This window comes from Oenanthe melanoleuca, chromosome 8 (assembly GCF_029582105.1).
Source record: "Oenanthe melanoleuca isolate GR-GAL-2019-014 chromosome 8, OMel1.0, whole genome shotgun sequence".
NCBI lineage: Eukaryota > Metazoa > Chordata > Aves > Passeriformes > Muscicapidae > Oenanthe > Oenanthe melanoleuca.
In genome coordinates, this window is record NC_079342.1 from 6472546 (window position 1) to 6487615 (window position 15070).

The 15070-nt window shown below is 38.4% G+C and overlaps 1 long non-coding RNA gene across 1 annotated transcript; it reads right to left on the reverse strand.

Annotated features, from left to right (window-relative positions):
* Window positions 1–2443: 2443 nt before the first annotated feature.
* On the reverse strand, window positions 2444–13084 carry LOC130256294 (uncharacterized). Its single transcript, XR_008841090.1, has 4 exons — window positions 13011–13084; window positions 12421–12511; window positions 11776–11835; window positions 2444–2759 (listed from the first exon to the last, which is right to left on the reverse strand). It is a non-coding gene; the product is annotated as an uncharacterized LOC130256294 (long non-coding RNA).
* Between the last annotated feature and the right edge of the window lie 1986 nt (window positions 13085–15070).

Genomic DNA, 15070 nt, shown 5'->3' on the forward strand with positions numbered 1-15070 from the left:
TATTAATCCTAAAATCATAAAAATGGCATAAAACCTTCTATAACAAAAATGGAACAAATCATATATGGATAGTTTGGTTTTCCAAAATTGCACATAAAAAGGCTCATGCACTTCCAGGACTACCCACTTTGCTATTGTGGCTGATCTTTTTTACACCAAGATGTTTTTATTTTCCTCTGAGGACCAATCCAAATCTAATATAAGTAATCTTATGTACACTTCTGATGATCATCATGGTTTTATTTAGTTTTCCATTCTACCTCATTTAAAGGCATTCCTCCTATTCATTTCTCAACTCTAAAGTTTTATTTTGGCAGCTCTGAACCCATCATTCACTGGAGCAGCATCTTGCAGTGGCATCCCCTTAGGATGTCACAAGCACCTTTATTTCACTTTCAAGCTCTTATTTAACTCAAGGTCTGCCTTTGTCTGGGAGAAGATTGTGCATCCTCTTCTTCCAGGAAGTCATTCCGTAGGTGATCAGGAACTAAGCAGCATGGAAAAGGGGTATCATCAATCCAGAAAGTGCTATTTTCACATTTTGCATACTATGGTGACTCTGGTTTAGTCCTAGCAGAATGCACACATTTCTCTCCCAGGCTGTGGCTGTGCTGCTGAGTGCTAGGGGATGGGACATACCTCCAGCATGGCCTGAGAAACTCCTGAATATGGCATCAGAAATTGCTGGATGTGACAGATCACAGGGTAAGAAGCTGACAAATGTACACATGGTGCTGTGAGGAATTCCCAGGTGGTTAAGGAGGAGTTAAGTGAGAAACAGCTGAATTACAGAGAAAGGTGGGGTTCTGTGCTGGGGTTGTTTTGGGATTTGGGATAGTGCAAGGCCAACAGTAGTGGGTAACCATATCAGCTTACCCATAAGAGGCTGAGATCACCTTGAAATGGTATTAACAATACCAAAATTCAAATTCAACATCTACAGAAGCTGAAAATGGAAAAGAGGATTCATAGAGATGGATTCATAGAGAGATACTGATTCTCATAGAGAGATACTGATTCATAGAGAGATAATAATGTTCTTGGATACATGCATGGGGCATGATGCTTTTTGAATGCATCTTCACTTGTCTCTCTGAACCATTCTCTCTATTGTCCTTTCAATTATTTCATCTTTGTTTCTTTTTGCTACAAGTAGTCTAAGACAGAGGACTTGATCCTTATCATTATGCAACCTAAAATGCCTACCCTGAAGTGTCTGGTTTCCAGTGACAGGCATTGCCTTGTACTATATGCCTAAATTTCAAAATGTTGCAAGAGAAGGGCTTGATACCTTACTGAAACCTATTTCAGCCTTTTTTATGCTTTTATTATGATTAATGGATGAAATAAAACCATTTGTAGTGCATTTGTTATCAAAAACAATATTGGAAGTAATTTGACCCCTACAGTACTTTCTTTTTTTAATAATACTATACAGTGGCAAGAAGGCTATGAAGTCCTGTGCAGAGATCTTTATCTTAGTTGAACTGGTTGAAATATAGACAATGGAAATTCTCTGGGTTGACACTGGTATAATAGGAAGCAGCATATGACCTGCTTTTCTGAGCAATGTGCTGTCACCACAAACTACATCCCCATACATACCCAACATATAAAAAGTTTATTTGTCAGCCTGCTCCTGTGGGCTCTTTATTTATGGCTACTTTATCATCTGAAATAAGCCATGTTTTTCATGATTAGAAACATAACACTCTGGCAAAATCTGAAATTGTACAGGAGAATGTGAATACTTTTATTATGAAGTCATTTTGCTGTAAGCACTGGAGAAATCAGATAATGCCACACTGTGTTACTCAACTAGCAGATCAAGTATGATATAAAAGCATGGAGTTCAGAAAACCTCTCCTGGCACAGTGTGGTTCACCAAAGGTCTAAATTACTGTTTCTTCCAGGACTTGAAAAGTTGGGAATTCAGGGTAATATTTTTGTCTGCAGCTTCTTCAGCCAGAGATGGTGCACTTGTGCACAGCCCTTCCCTGGCCATGGGCTGTCCCTTGGAGGGTTCTCTCACAGCTGCCAGAGGAGAGGATAGTATTGTGTGCCATTTACTGCAGTGTGTACCACGCATTTAGCTCTGCAGAGATGGTCTAAGAGCTCCCCTGGGGAGTGAGAGCTGAGGTAAGACACTGACTGACATACCTGAATACCAGTACCTCTTACTGGTCACATACATTCAGCAGAGCTAAGCTGCCAACTTTGTAAGTGTAAGGAAAAGAATTATGTCCTGACATTGTCATTTTCAAATTCAAATCCTCACAGATGGATAAAGAAAAAAAAAAAAAAAAAAAAAAAAAAAAAAAAAAAAAAAAAAAGTTTGTCAGCAATTTACCTTAAAATGGCAACTTTAAGTAAAAAAAAAAACCAAAAAACACAGCTAGCACAATCCATGTTGAATCTTTCTTAAGGCACAATAAAGGTCCAGTTTAAATGTATACCATTAAATATCTTAAAATATCAAAAGGCATAAAAATAAACATAAAAATATAAAATATAAAGGGCAGAGAACACGGTTACCAGGAGAAAAAAGCCATCCTTCAAAGAGTAAGTCCTGTTCTATGGAAAAAATGTAGATAAGAGACCTGATTTGGAAAAGAATCCACTGCAAATAGGCCCATAATATTTTGAAGAGTTACTTGCTAAACACACAAACCTAATAACTGCATTCACTTACCTCAGCCTAGAAGGTAATTGGTGAACTGATGGTGCCAACACATGATAGAGGTGCAATAGGAGAAGTTCTGGAAGAGAAAGACATTGCAGGAAACCTGAGTATGTTATTTGCATCAATAATCAGTAAGGAAAGACAGTGAGGTTCCTATAGGAGACCAAAAGTATCTCCACGACTACGTCAGATCAAAGTGTCAAAAAAATATTACACTTGGAACAGAGGGGATTCCCTCAAATGTGAAATGCCCAGTAATTGTTCAGTGTAATCAATTATTTGCACTGACCTCAGTACCACAGGCAAGGAAAAAGAAGATGAAAATATGTGAGAAAGGCTCAGAGGTGACCCTGTGACCTAGGTAGGGACCGGTAAACCAGAAGTGCTGCATCAAAACTGGTAGAAGTTATAAAAAGAATCAAATTAATGTGGAGGAAAATATGTCCCCCAGAGAGGGTTTGACCTGACTGCTGTAGAAGAAATCACACCCCCAAGCCTGCTAGAGCCCCATGGAGGGATCAGCATATTCCATTTTTAGAAGGAAACCCCAGCAGCCCAGTTCAGTGTGCACCCTCCAAGGCACAACTGTGTCCTGCCTGCTTTATTGAGTGACTCAGCTGTGTTAGAGCCATAAAAATCTTCTACATCTATAAAATTACAGAGCTTTGCTTTTCTTGTTGGATGGTACAGAATTCTCTGTACTTCTGATTTCTTTTGAAAGCTGCAAGCCAAACCTCATATGTATCAATTAGATTGTGAAAATGTACTGCTGGAGTTGCCTATGGATTCTAACTTAATGAAAAATTGCTTGCATGCTGTAGAGAGACATAACAGAATGTTATTGCCATTGTTCATCCTCTGGAATTCAGTCTGAGAGTCTGAGCTTGTTAATCAGCAGTTCATCCTGCTTGTACTTGCGAGCACTCAGCGCCAAGAGTGAATTTCCTCTCTTTGCTTTTGCACTGGAAGCTTTGCCAAAGGTCTTTTGTTCACTGTGTCAGTCAGCTGTGCTCTTGCCTTAATTGTGCCAGTAACTCATGTCTGGAGATTATTCATTCTGCTCTGGTGCAATGAGGAGTGTGTCAGCCTGGAGCTGGTGGAGACACAGGATCTTGTGTGCACCCAGTTCAGGTCTGGGGACACCAAATGTGATTCTGGACCTTTTCTCAAGTGCCCTCAGCCCCGAACAAGGGGATTTTGAAGGTGTGCTGGGACTGTAAAAATGCTAATTTGTTAATATAAAGTACAAGGTATACAACAACACATGTTGTCTGAGTGCTCATGTTGTGCAAGATTTTATCTCATGAGATTTGTTCAAAGAGGTTCGTTTGAGATAATTACCAAAAAACTATAAAATTACTGTCAGGGTAATTATTTTGAATAATATCTACTATAAAACAGTAGCTATGGCGAAACTAATGCAACTTCTAACATGGGTATTTTTTCTTGGTGTGTCTGGGAGTGTTAGATTATAGTTGTACATAACTTTGCAAAACCATTTCATATCATGGGCTAATTCTTCTAAAGAAAATATTAACTGAAAGTTATCAGACACTCTTGGCCAGATTGACCATCTTGTTTTATTCCCTTTCTCAGAAAAATAATAGAAAAAACATGAAAGAAAACTCAGCAAAATTCCCAGAATTTAGAAGAAAAAAACAAAAATCATAAAATCACAAAATGGTCTGGGTTGGAAAGTACCCTAAAGGGACATCTTCAATTGTATCAGGCTTCTCAGAGTCCTGTCCATCCTGGCCTTGAATGGATACAGATCTCCAGGTATGTGTTTGAAATACTGCTCACCCTTCTCATGTTTGCCCAGCTCAATTCAAGGTCCTGCACATGAAGAAAATGGAGATCCCAAAAAAAACAGATACAGACAGTGCCTTCATCTCCTAAAAGATTTTGATGTCCTGTCCCAAGAAATGTTTAAAGCAAAGATAACGTTGTTTTTGTTAGCTATCGAAAGTTTGGATGAAAACATTGTGGTACTTCATTTTTCTTGGGATTTTTTCCTTTCCTTTTTTTTTCTGTGTTTTTTTTTTCACAAAGCTACTTTTGAAATAGTCTTTTGTTGGTATACAAGTTGTTCCAACTTTTATCCTTGATAAAAACTACAATAACTAAGGGGCAAACCTCACAAAGTAGCTCATGAGTAAATGGAATTTAATGGGGTCAATTATCCCCACATGCTTGTGTACAGGTTTCATTAATATTAATAAGTTGTAGACATGCTATTGAGCTGAAGAATAGGCTGTCACCAGTCTCTACATGCTGTTTTGTGTGTGCTCATTTAGGATTATTCAAGAGAACAATTCATTTCCAAATGTCTAAGATTTCAGTGGCAGAATACCCACATTTGCAGGGTACCTGCAAGATACAGAAAGATTGAAAAAAATAGGTTAAATGACTAAAACAGCACAGATTCAGTTTGTGCTTTTTCCAAAATGCAGAATCACATTAAATGCATGTCTCACCATAAATATTTAACAAAGTGGAAATTAATATGTAGCAGGCTGGGTTCTTCCCTCTAAGGGTTAAGTTCCATTTCTGCAAATTGGTTTGTGCCCTATTTCTGTTCCTGTGTCTCTGTGCATCTAGACATTTTCTTGGCATCTCTAACTCTTCTGAGGTTTCAGGAGAGCTTTGGAGATTTGCTAGTAATTGACCTGTTTGGATTTCCCATGACTGGCATTTGCTAAGAGATAATACAGTCCTGCATTTTGTTGTTAAGTGCTGGTTGCGTTATTAACTTGTGGCCAAACCAGAAGGAAGGCTCAGGAGACATCATTTTCCCTCAGACAACTTCATTTGGCCCTTACCGTAATCCCCATTAAAATGAAGCACTTTGGTCTCAGCTGAGGGGCGTCACTTATTCCTTAACTTGTCAGCCCTGTTTGGCCAGTAATGAATACACCCACTTGGCTTTGTTTTTTTTAATATATTACTGTACACCAAGGGTAAACAATCAACATCACATCAAAGTCAGATGATTTAACCTTCTGCCACTTCTCTAACCACTAAAGAGTTCCTGCCAGGGCTAGCTGGGTATTGGAACATGTGTAAATGTTTTCTGAGAAAACAGAATTATCAAGTGAAGGAAACCTGATTTTTTCTCCTTAGAAAACAGGAATAATTAATAAGATTAGATCTACTGTATCCCAAAGGAGTCTGAAGGGACCCTATTTGTTTTATTTTTATCATGTAACAGGAACTAATCTTTCCCCCAGTTACAATAGCGTAGTTCTGGAGGAACCTTCAAGTTCAGTTCTGCTATAATTTAAACTGGTACTGTCTCAGTGTAACACATCTGCTTTCAGCAAAGTTCTTCATCTCTAGCACCATCTTTAATAGCCAAGAAGAAAATGAAAAATAGAGTCTGGAAACAATGAATTAACACTAGCCAGACAAGCATAGGGAATCTACTTTGTGCAACACAAGAATTAAATACTGCTGATCTTTGCAAGTAGCAATGACAACTCAAATACAATGCCTTGGGGCCTGCAATAACCTGGAGGCTAATTAACTGCAGAAAGGGCTTTTTATATTACAGTTTGTATTAAATAGATTCAGCACAAATCCATAGAGACCAATAAGCATTTTTAGGCAGTCTAGATAAATTTTACTCCAAAAGCTATCAAGCTACATGGAATTCTGGCTTGTGAGATGTCTGATTAATGTATTGTCCTCCAATAATTCAGGTGCTTAAGATGAAAATAAGAGCAAATAAGAGATGGAGATAGAGGAAGTCTTCTGTCAGTACAATGTTCATGATAAATAAATAAATAAACTTTAAACATAGTACTAAATAGAAATATATAGAAAATTTACTTCAGGGTTTTTAAATATTGCCCTAAAATATGTCATAATTTTAAAACCAGAAGCTAATGTGATCAAGTCAGTGAAAAAGGAAAAGAGAGGAAGCAGAGCTTAATTTCAAGGTTCATTCAAGTTCCCCACTCTCTCACCATCTCTCAGTTACCCCTGGAGAAGGATTCCGGCAGGATCCAAGCACAGTGCTGCAAGGCCAAGGGCTGGGCACAGCAGGAATATCTGCAGGGAACCTCTGGAGGGCAGATAAAGTCCTGATTTGTTCATAAACATCTGATCACAGTCAACCACTCTGGTGCCTTCAGATATGTGTGCAGTAAATATGGCATCAACTAAGCCACTTAAAAATAAACACTAGGAGTAAACTAATTCTGTTTTGGTCTCAAGGAGATATTCCACTTCTCTTTGTAGATGTCTTTGTCTTGTTCTCATCCTCTCCCACACACACTCAAGAAGACTAGAAGCAGAAACAAGGCAGAAACCATATCTAATTTCCATACTTGGCTTAGAAATAAGACATTGCTCATTTTTCATTTCCAAGCTAGCAAGTATGTGAATCAGAACTGGTGAGCTAAGTTTTAAGTTGTTATAAGTGAACTAGGCATTCATTTTGAACATTTCTCATGCAGCTGTAACACATTGAACACAGCAAGAAGGGGAAGCAAGTAGAATCTGGTTTGAATCTTTTTAGAAACTTCAGGTTCAAGAAGTTTCCCAGTACTTCTCTCCATTAAAACAGCAAAATTCCTTAAAAGAAAATCTGTCTTCTTCCAGAGGAGGTGTCAGGTATGTTCACCACTATCTGGTGCAGTCTCTGTCTTGAGAGATCTGAAATATCAATAGGAGCACCTCAAGCACACCAGCATTATCTTTGCAAGACAGAGCAGGATAAAGCAAAAAGAAAACCAGATTATTAGATATCCTTATCCCAAATTTGAAAGAAAATGGAGAGACAATGGTGGAGTTCACAAAATTATAAAAATTTAAATAAGCCTGTCCCTTATATAGAATCTTTCACAGAGACACTGGCACTCCCTTTTGGAAAAATGAAACTTAGCCACCAATACAAGTTTGCATTTAGGACCTTCATAGAATAACTGCAGATATTTATGCTGGGAGTAGTTCAGAGAAACCTTATCTCTCCTCAAGATATAACCCCACTAATAAACAACTTGTCAACCTGCATCAGGAGGGCTTTACCCACAAATTAACACGAGCTGTTTGCCATCAGCCAGCCTCAGCTGCTCACAAATAGAGGCAGGCTGCTTTCACCATTCATTCTCCTAGGATTTCGTAGATATTATGGCTGAGGCAAAGTTGTCATGTTTTAATTTCCATACAGTACCAGAAAGTAACAAGGATTTATACATAGGGAGGGGGGAGGGGTGTGGTATTTTTTAAGATTTGCAGAAGTTTCTCAGAGTCAGGGTTAAGATAAACGTGCTGGTCCCTGGAATTCCTGTGTTGTGCACTGTTTGCACTGTTGCTCTCTCTTGACAGAGAGGTCATCATGGCATCTCCCTGCTGACAGCATCCTGCATGTCACCTCTGGCCAGGTTTTGGCTGAGGCTGCTGGACAAAAACCAACAGATAAAACCGTGATTCCAAAGTTTGAGGTCTTCTTGTTTTTTGTTGTTTGGTTTTTTTTTTTTAAAGAATATCTGAATCTTATAAACAAATGTATGACTTTCAAAAAAAAAAAAAAAAGAGGAGAGTAGGAGTGTAGTCAAGAGCCTTCCTTAATGAGACCCAGACAGATTTACATTTGTCAAAAGCACAAGACTTTTGGGTTTTTCCATTTAAATCATCAACTCCTGCATAAATTACATTTGTAAGACCCATTGGCTCCAATCAAAGGGTATTTAAGAGTCTGTCTGGCTGAGTTATGAAAGGACAAGGTAAGAGGGAGTGGAAAAAGGACAAGCTATAGGATATCCATTAATAAGATGACTAATATTACTGCAAACCTGATTTCCCATTTCTTTGGTTTCTTTCATGGAGATTTAAAGATAATTGTAGCAAACATTCAGGAAGAAAAACTAAAAGAGAGACAAATCCTGCAAAGAGAAGTCTTATTTACAAATGCTCAGTATTTCTTCTGGCTTATTGTAAATGATTTATGAGGTGCTTTTCAATATTAAAGTTCTTCATTAGTTCATTGGAGACATGGTCTAGATTAGTAATAAACTAATTGTCATAGAAAAGAATTTATGGCTTACTGTCTCCAAAAAATCAGCAGTTTGGCTTCTGTGGGTAAAATGAGGTAATGTAGCAAAGTCCTGACTATGAGGGAGTAGTTTTTTAAATTGCAGACAAATAAGATTAATGCTATATCCCATGCTGTGCTGAAAGGGATATCGCATGGTTAAAAAATATATTTAAAAAACATCTCATTTCCTTGGGCTTTTCTGTGTTTTACCTTTTTTTTTTTTTTTTTTACATAAATGTTTCCTGTTCCAATAATATAACTTTTTCCTTGTCACACAGCTTGCATCTTCCTCAGCTTCAGTAATGAAAAGAAATTAGTTAAATTCACTTTTCTAAAAGCCAACTTCTCATTCAGATTTCCACTCAGCTAGCAGTAACATTAAACTCAGGGTTGGAAATCAGGACATTGAGGACAATATCCTATAGTTTTTTTCTTCTAATTAATGGAAATGTTTCTAGTGCTTTTTTATTTCTCAAAATCCTGGTAAATTTTGTCCTTGAATTGATCTGGCAAATTATTTAAAAATAAACTTGTAGAAAAACAGGAGCTCTTTAGGGCAATGTTTCATTTCAATACATTTTTACATTGTTTTGCTGGTTTGGACAAATAATCATCATTTAAGGCAGTTAATAACAGATCTGTAGGCAAGGCAAGGCAGATGGATCTGTGTAAAGCAAGAACTTCCCTCACTGGTTGCTGTACCTTTCCCTCAGCTTTTGAAAAGCTTTTACAACAAATTTCAGCCCAAAATCCAATTCCAAAGCAAATACCAGTACTTTGGTTTGCTTTGTGTTTCTGTTTTAAGCCGTTTGTTTTCCATCTGCACACAAACATCAGGGCCTTTTACAAGTTGTGAACATGAGGAAATCTGCAGAAATTAAAACTGTATATCCAATTTGAGTTGTTCATAATTTTTCTTCTGTAATTTCAGGCCCAGAAGGTTTAAATAGCCTCATGAAAGCATGAGGACCCCAGCTTTCTTTGTGATTTCTTTGTGATTCATCAGTTTGAAAGTCAGAGAGCACCTAAATCGAGAGATTCAGGTAGAAAATACTTATGTATAAGCTGTTACAAATGAGACTTCACAGTGACATACTGGAGAATCATGTATTGTAAACTGGAAAGAGCAGGAGGGGATTCATCACAGGGCAGAAAAATGCATGCTTATGTGAAGAGAAAATCCAAAGCTTTTCAAGTTAGTTTTGCTTTATCTTTACATGCCAGGAAACTCCAGGCCAGGCAATCTACACTTACTAATTTTCACCCTATTAAAAAAAAAGGGAAGGAAAGGAGAAAGGGCTGTACAGTTTTCTCTGGCGGCCTGTAGCACTGTAGGAAATGTTTTTATACAGATGTAAGATCCTATTCATGAATAACTATTTCCATTTTAACCAAAGGAGTTACTTCCCATAAGAAAACATTGTTTCTGTAATCAGAGCCTTCTTTTTTGGTTACTTAATGGAGAATTTGATCCCCAAAGCCCCACACTGATGTTCTCTGTACCTCTGCAGCTGTCATGCCACCAGCTCCACTTCAGGGCAGCGACTGCTGCTGTGATAAGCAGACAATTCCTACAGCCCCACAGAGTGACCAGGAGTACCACAAAGCTCTCTTGACCATATTCCCTTATGGAAAATTCAGATACTCTGACCCTCTCTCATGTTCACAAGACCTAACTACTTCCCTTTAACTGTCGCAGTCTCTTTAGCATTTGGAGAAAATTAAACTAAATGCAACATGCCAACATCAAATACTCAAAAGACAGCTTTTAATTTAATTACTGTAGACATAGAAAAAGGAGTTCTTTAAGGAAGTCTGTCAACTAAGAGCTATATATAACTCTTGAGGAATTCCTTAGCGATTTTCCTAGTTAAACAGATTTCCTTTAAAATACACTTGTTTGCTGCACAGGGAAAAATTTTATCTTGTAAAATCAAAGAGTTATTTTTCAAAAGTCGTATCTGACATGTGATGATAACAGAACAGATAGGAAATACACATCCCTTAGTTTGTCATATTGATCTGAGAAATATGACGGGGCATTGCAGAGCCAGTGTTTGTATCTTCTGAGAAAAGGGCCAGGATGAAGTGTTAACTGCTGGAGTTAAAGCTCTTTCTCTCATTGATTTCAGTAAGCATTTTTCCAGATCCAAAGCCTTTCTGTTAAGTTCAGTGCTGTGATATCCACTGAAACCAAAGAACAGCAAAGCTTGTCTGATCTTTTTGAGACTCTGGTTTCAGTTAAATAACCCAGTGGACCTTTTTCTGAATTAGCATTGCAGAATATGTGCCAGCAGAGAGGGGACTACTCAGCTGAGAGTTATCTCAGAGTGCTCCAGAACAAGGAACCCAACAGACCATGCAAGCTGCATGCAGCCTTCATTTTGAGCTATTACAAAGTAAAGCAACTTTCCAATCTTTCATTTCTTTCCAGACTTGGATCAATTTATTTCTTCTTAGATTTAAATCCCTGTGATTTATTTCTGAGTTTCTGTATTAAAATGAACAAAACATTACCTGATTTAGTGCTTAATTTTTTAAAGAGTTCCATTACCTCTACTGAATGATGATTCCAATCTGCACTTTTGTGAGCATTAGCAGAGGATCTGGGAAGAGACATTCAGAGGGATGAATTCAGAGGTGATAGTGTAACATAGACTGAGAAAAAGGACCTGCACAGACTCTGTGTTAAGGTAAACCATAAAAAGAAGGAGCAGAGGAGGAAAAGTAGTTAAGTGAATGGTATGTAACACCTAATCTAAAGCACATTTATCTTTCCTTCAGCACACACAAAACTTTTGTTAGTTTCTTTTTACATTTACTGAATACCCACATTATCTAAAGTTAGAATTTACTGTGCAGGGCCTTAAAACCTTACTAAGGTCTTAAAAATAGGCTTCTTAATAAAAATATTTAATAATTTGCAACCTACACTAACTCTTACACTCGTACTGCATTCATCACATTTTCTCTCTTGAAGAATATCATGAATGTGTGTTGGCCATAGAAATACATTTGATGTACTTATCCCAGAATAACAGTGCTTAATTACCTTCTTACTACTTCAGCTCTATTCCACATACATGGGTATGTTTGCTCAGCAAGTCAGCTTCTGAAACACAGAAATAAATTTACTCATTTCTACAGCCATGAAAAGATTTCTGAAATATGGAAAATTTCAATAGTTCCTTCATTCAGTCACTTACTTTAAAAAAAAATAAAATCTCAGGATTAAAAAAAGAGTAAAGGGGAAAGAAGGGAAAGCGAAAAGATTAACCTAGAAAAGGCAAACAGATAAGTGAATTAATTTGAGCTTCATTGTCCCTTCCCACTCCAACAGAGGATTCCTTCAAGGGGCCGGGCACGGTGCTCGAGCTCTCAGGGGTGGGACAGGGTGGGCACGGGTCCCCAGCCCCTGTGACATCAGTCAGGGCCACGGTAAATGGCTCCAAGGAGGAGGAACCCGCAGTCTGCCACAGAACCGCATTTTTCTCTCGGCTTTCGTGCAGCTACCGCGGAGTGCAGGAGTCGGAGGTGCCAGGGCCCCGTAATGGAAATGAAGGAGCGGCAGAGGCAGCAGCGGGAGGGGCAGTGGGAAGCATCCTCATCCCGGCCCCGTAAATCTGGGCTGTCAGCAGAGCTCGGGAGGCGCTGGGCACGGCGGCTCCCCGGAGTCAGTGAGAGTTCAGGTGCTTACTGTGTCATCAGGCCTGACCTTCACAGCGACACGGCCAGCACGTTTGTTTTCCCACAGCAGTGATTGCTTCAGTCAATTATTACTGCCCGTCCTGGAGTGCAAACACATGAGGACTTGATTTACAGTGCAAAATATACATCCCGAATTTACTTCCTCTTTTGTTTTTGGTCTGCCGTAGCACCTCCAGCTTAAAGGGATGACAGCAAATTACTTCATAGGTAAATCTATCTACATATGGGGAAGGATAAATATCAGTCATTCAGGGCATCCTGAGATGAACACTCCATTACAGCGTTGGATGTGTTGCGTCAGATGTGACAATATATTTAAAGGGTTTTGCATTTTGTTTTAAAGGTGCTCTTTTTGTCTGCTCCTACCTGAAAAAAATCATTAGCAAATTTGTTCATTTGGCAATCTAACCATTAAATCCAATTTTGCCCAGATTTAAGATTGTACATTCAGTTCTTTAAGCAATGTTTAGGTATTACCAATATACTGCAAGATAGATGAGACAGCCTCATGGTAATACAGCTTTTAACCTTTCCTCTCCTCTACCATGACGGGGGAGAATTACAGTAAATGATGGTTACCTTGTCTGCAGTATGGACAATTGATTTGACCTCACTGCATCTGATGCTCTAATGGACTTCGTGGCTGAATCCCTGGAGATATAAAATATGTCCAAGTGAATTGGGGCAGGTTAAAGAACGGACCCGCTTTTCATGGCTGCCTCAAGCTGTAATAGATCTCCTGGTTGTTCTGAGAAGAAGATTAAAAATGATCAATATCCAAATCATTAAAAGAAAAGTGGTGGCTTCTGTAAATCTACCTTAGCTATAATTTTTTCCCTGCTGAATGCTGGGGGGAGTCTATGTTGGTGACATGAGTTTCTATAACAAATCTTTGCTTCTGTTCACTTTCCTGTAGCATGGTCCCTGTTATATTCAGACACCCAGGTAGCCTTAACCAGCACTGCTCTCCTGAAGTCATGCTTGTTTACACCATGAGGAATCTGGTCTTATGTTATAGATTAATATAGATAAAATGCCAATACTATTATATTTCTTGGACCAGCAAATAAAGCCAAGGACTTCAGATTTCAGAGAATGATGGCCACTATGATAACTGAATGTCCTTACAGCTCTGCTAGCCACAAATTAAAGGCCAAAAATAAAGATCTAGTTTAGGGAGAGGAAAACAAAAAGAATTGCCTTGGCTGCCCTGAGCCCTTCATTTGGCAAAGTGTAATTCAACATCTTGTTTATCCCTGCCTACCCTCTCTCTTAACGAGTATGTTTGTGCTCTTTTCCCAGCAGCCTGACGAAAGCTTGTAACATCCCACAACTCAGAAACCTTCTTTTCAATGTGCCAGGCAACTTCAGTGGGATTTTACATACACCTACATTTCCTTCACTTCCTGGGAAAGCCAAGCCTTAAGAAGACAGCTGTACCACTATTCCATAGCTGGCACATATACATTAGATAATTGTTTACTACACTTGAAATCCAAGAGAACCCTAGTCGTTAACCAGGAAAGTCTGATACTGTTGGGATCTGATATTTCTGTTTCTTTAATGACAGAAATAAGAGGTAATTCCAAAGTCTGTATTTGAAAATGCAGTCTATTTTCCTAGTTTTGAGAAATTTAAAGGTACAAGAATTGGACTGACCTAGCTAGCTCCATTCCATTAAATTGAGTGAATGTGAAAAATATCCTATTATGACAAAAAAGGTATCAACAAATTGAAAAAAGTTTCAATTTTTATCCACTTGTTTAACAATATTTACCTTTTGTTTTTCACACATTGTTTGTTTAAAAATATGGATGAGTTACACCAGCCTCTGTAAGGAGTGTTTGTTTATCTACATGTATTATCCTGCATGAAGAAAAGCAAAGGCACTTTAAAAGCTCTTTACTTCTCTCTGGGGCTGTCTGTGCCCTGTGGCCTGGGCTGAGCTGAATGCCTCACATCCACAAGGAGAAGAGAGAACAACTGCTGACCCTTGGATCCAGCTATTCTTGTAGCTGGAAACATTGTCAGGGGCTGCAAGCATCAAGCTGTCTGAAAGGCCAAAGTTGAGCACTACATTATTGGAGCAGATGACATTTTATTCTTATTCTGCAACAATTCTAACAACTTCAAGTCCCTCGCTGTCTCTTTATGAACACAGGTGTCATTTTGATGGGGAGATAGCCAAAATGACAAGAAGGTGACCTGTCAGTGAACTCAGGAGCAGGTGAGGCCTGTCAGCTTCTAATTTGAAACTGGTGTCAGTCCTGAGGAATGGCTGGTATAATCACATTTGTAACTGATCCCCTATAAACTCTGCCAACATTCACAGTGTGCCTGTTATGAGCAATATGAAATTAACAATTCATGTTTATGATACCAGACACCAAGAGAATCAAGGAGATTTCAGTAACAGGATCAGCTCTGTCTGTCTTCCAGAGCAGAACACCAAACTGCCCCAAATGACTCTGTGCTTATGTTACAATAGGGACTGTATTTATTTTGAAGACAAACTTCTGTAACTAGGTCTAAAGTGAGGACCTAAGAACTAATTTCTAGTTGAAATTATTCCTTTTAAAATTTCTTTCATTCAAGTCCAGCCCTTAAAATGTTTATGATTTTTAAGCTGAAGTTTGGGA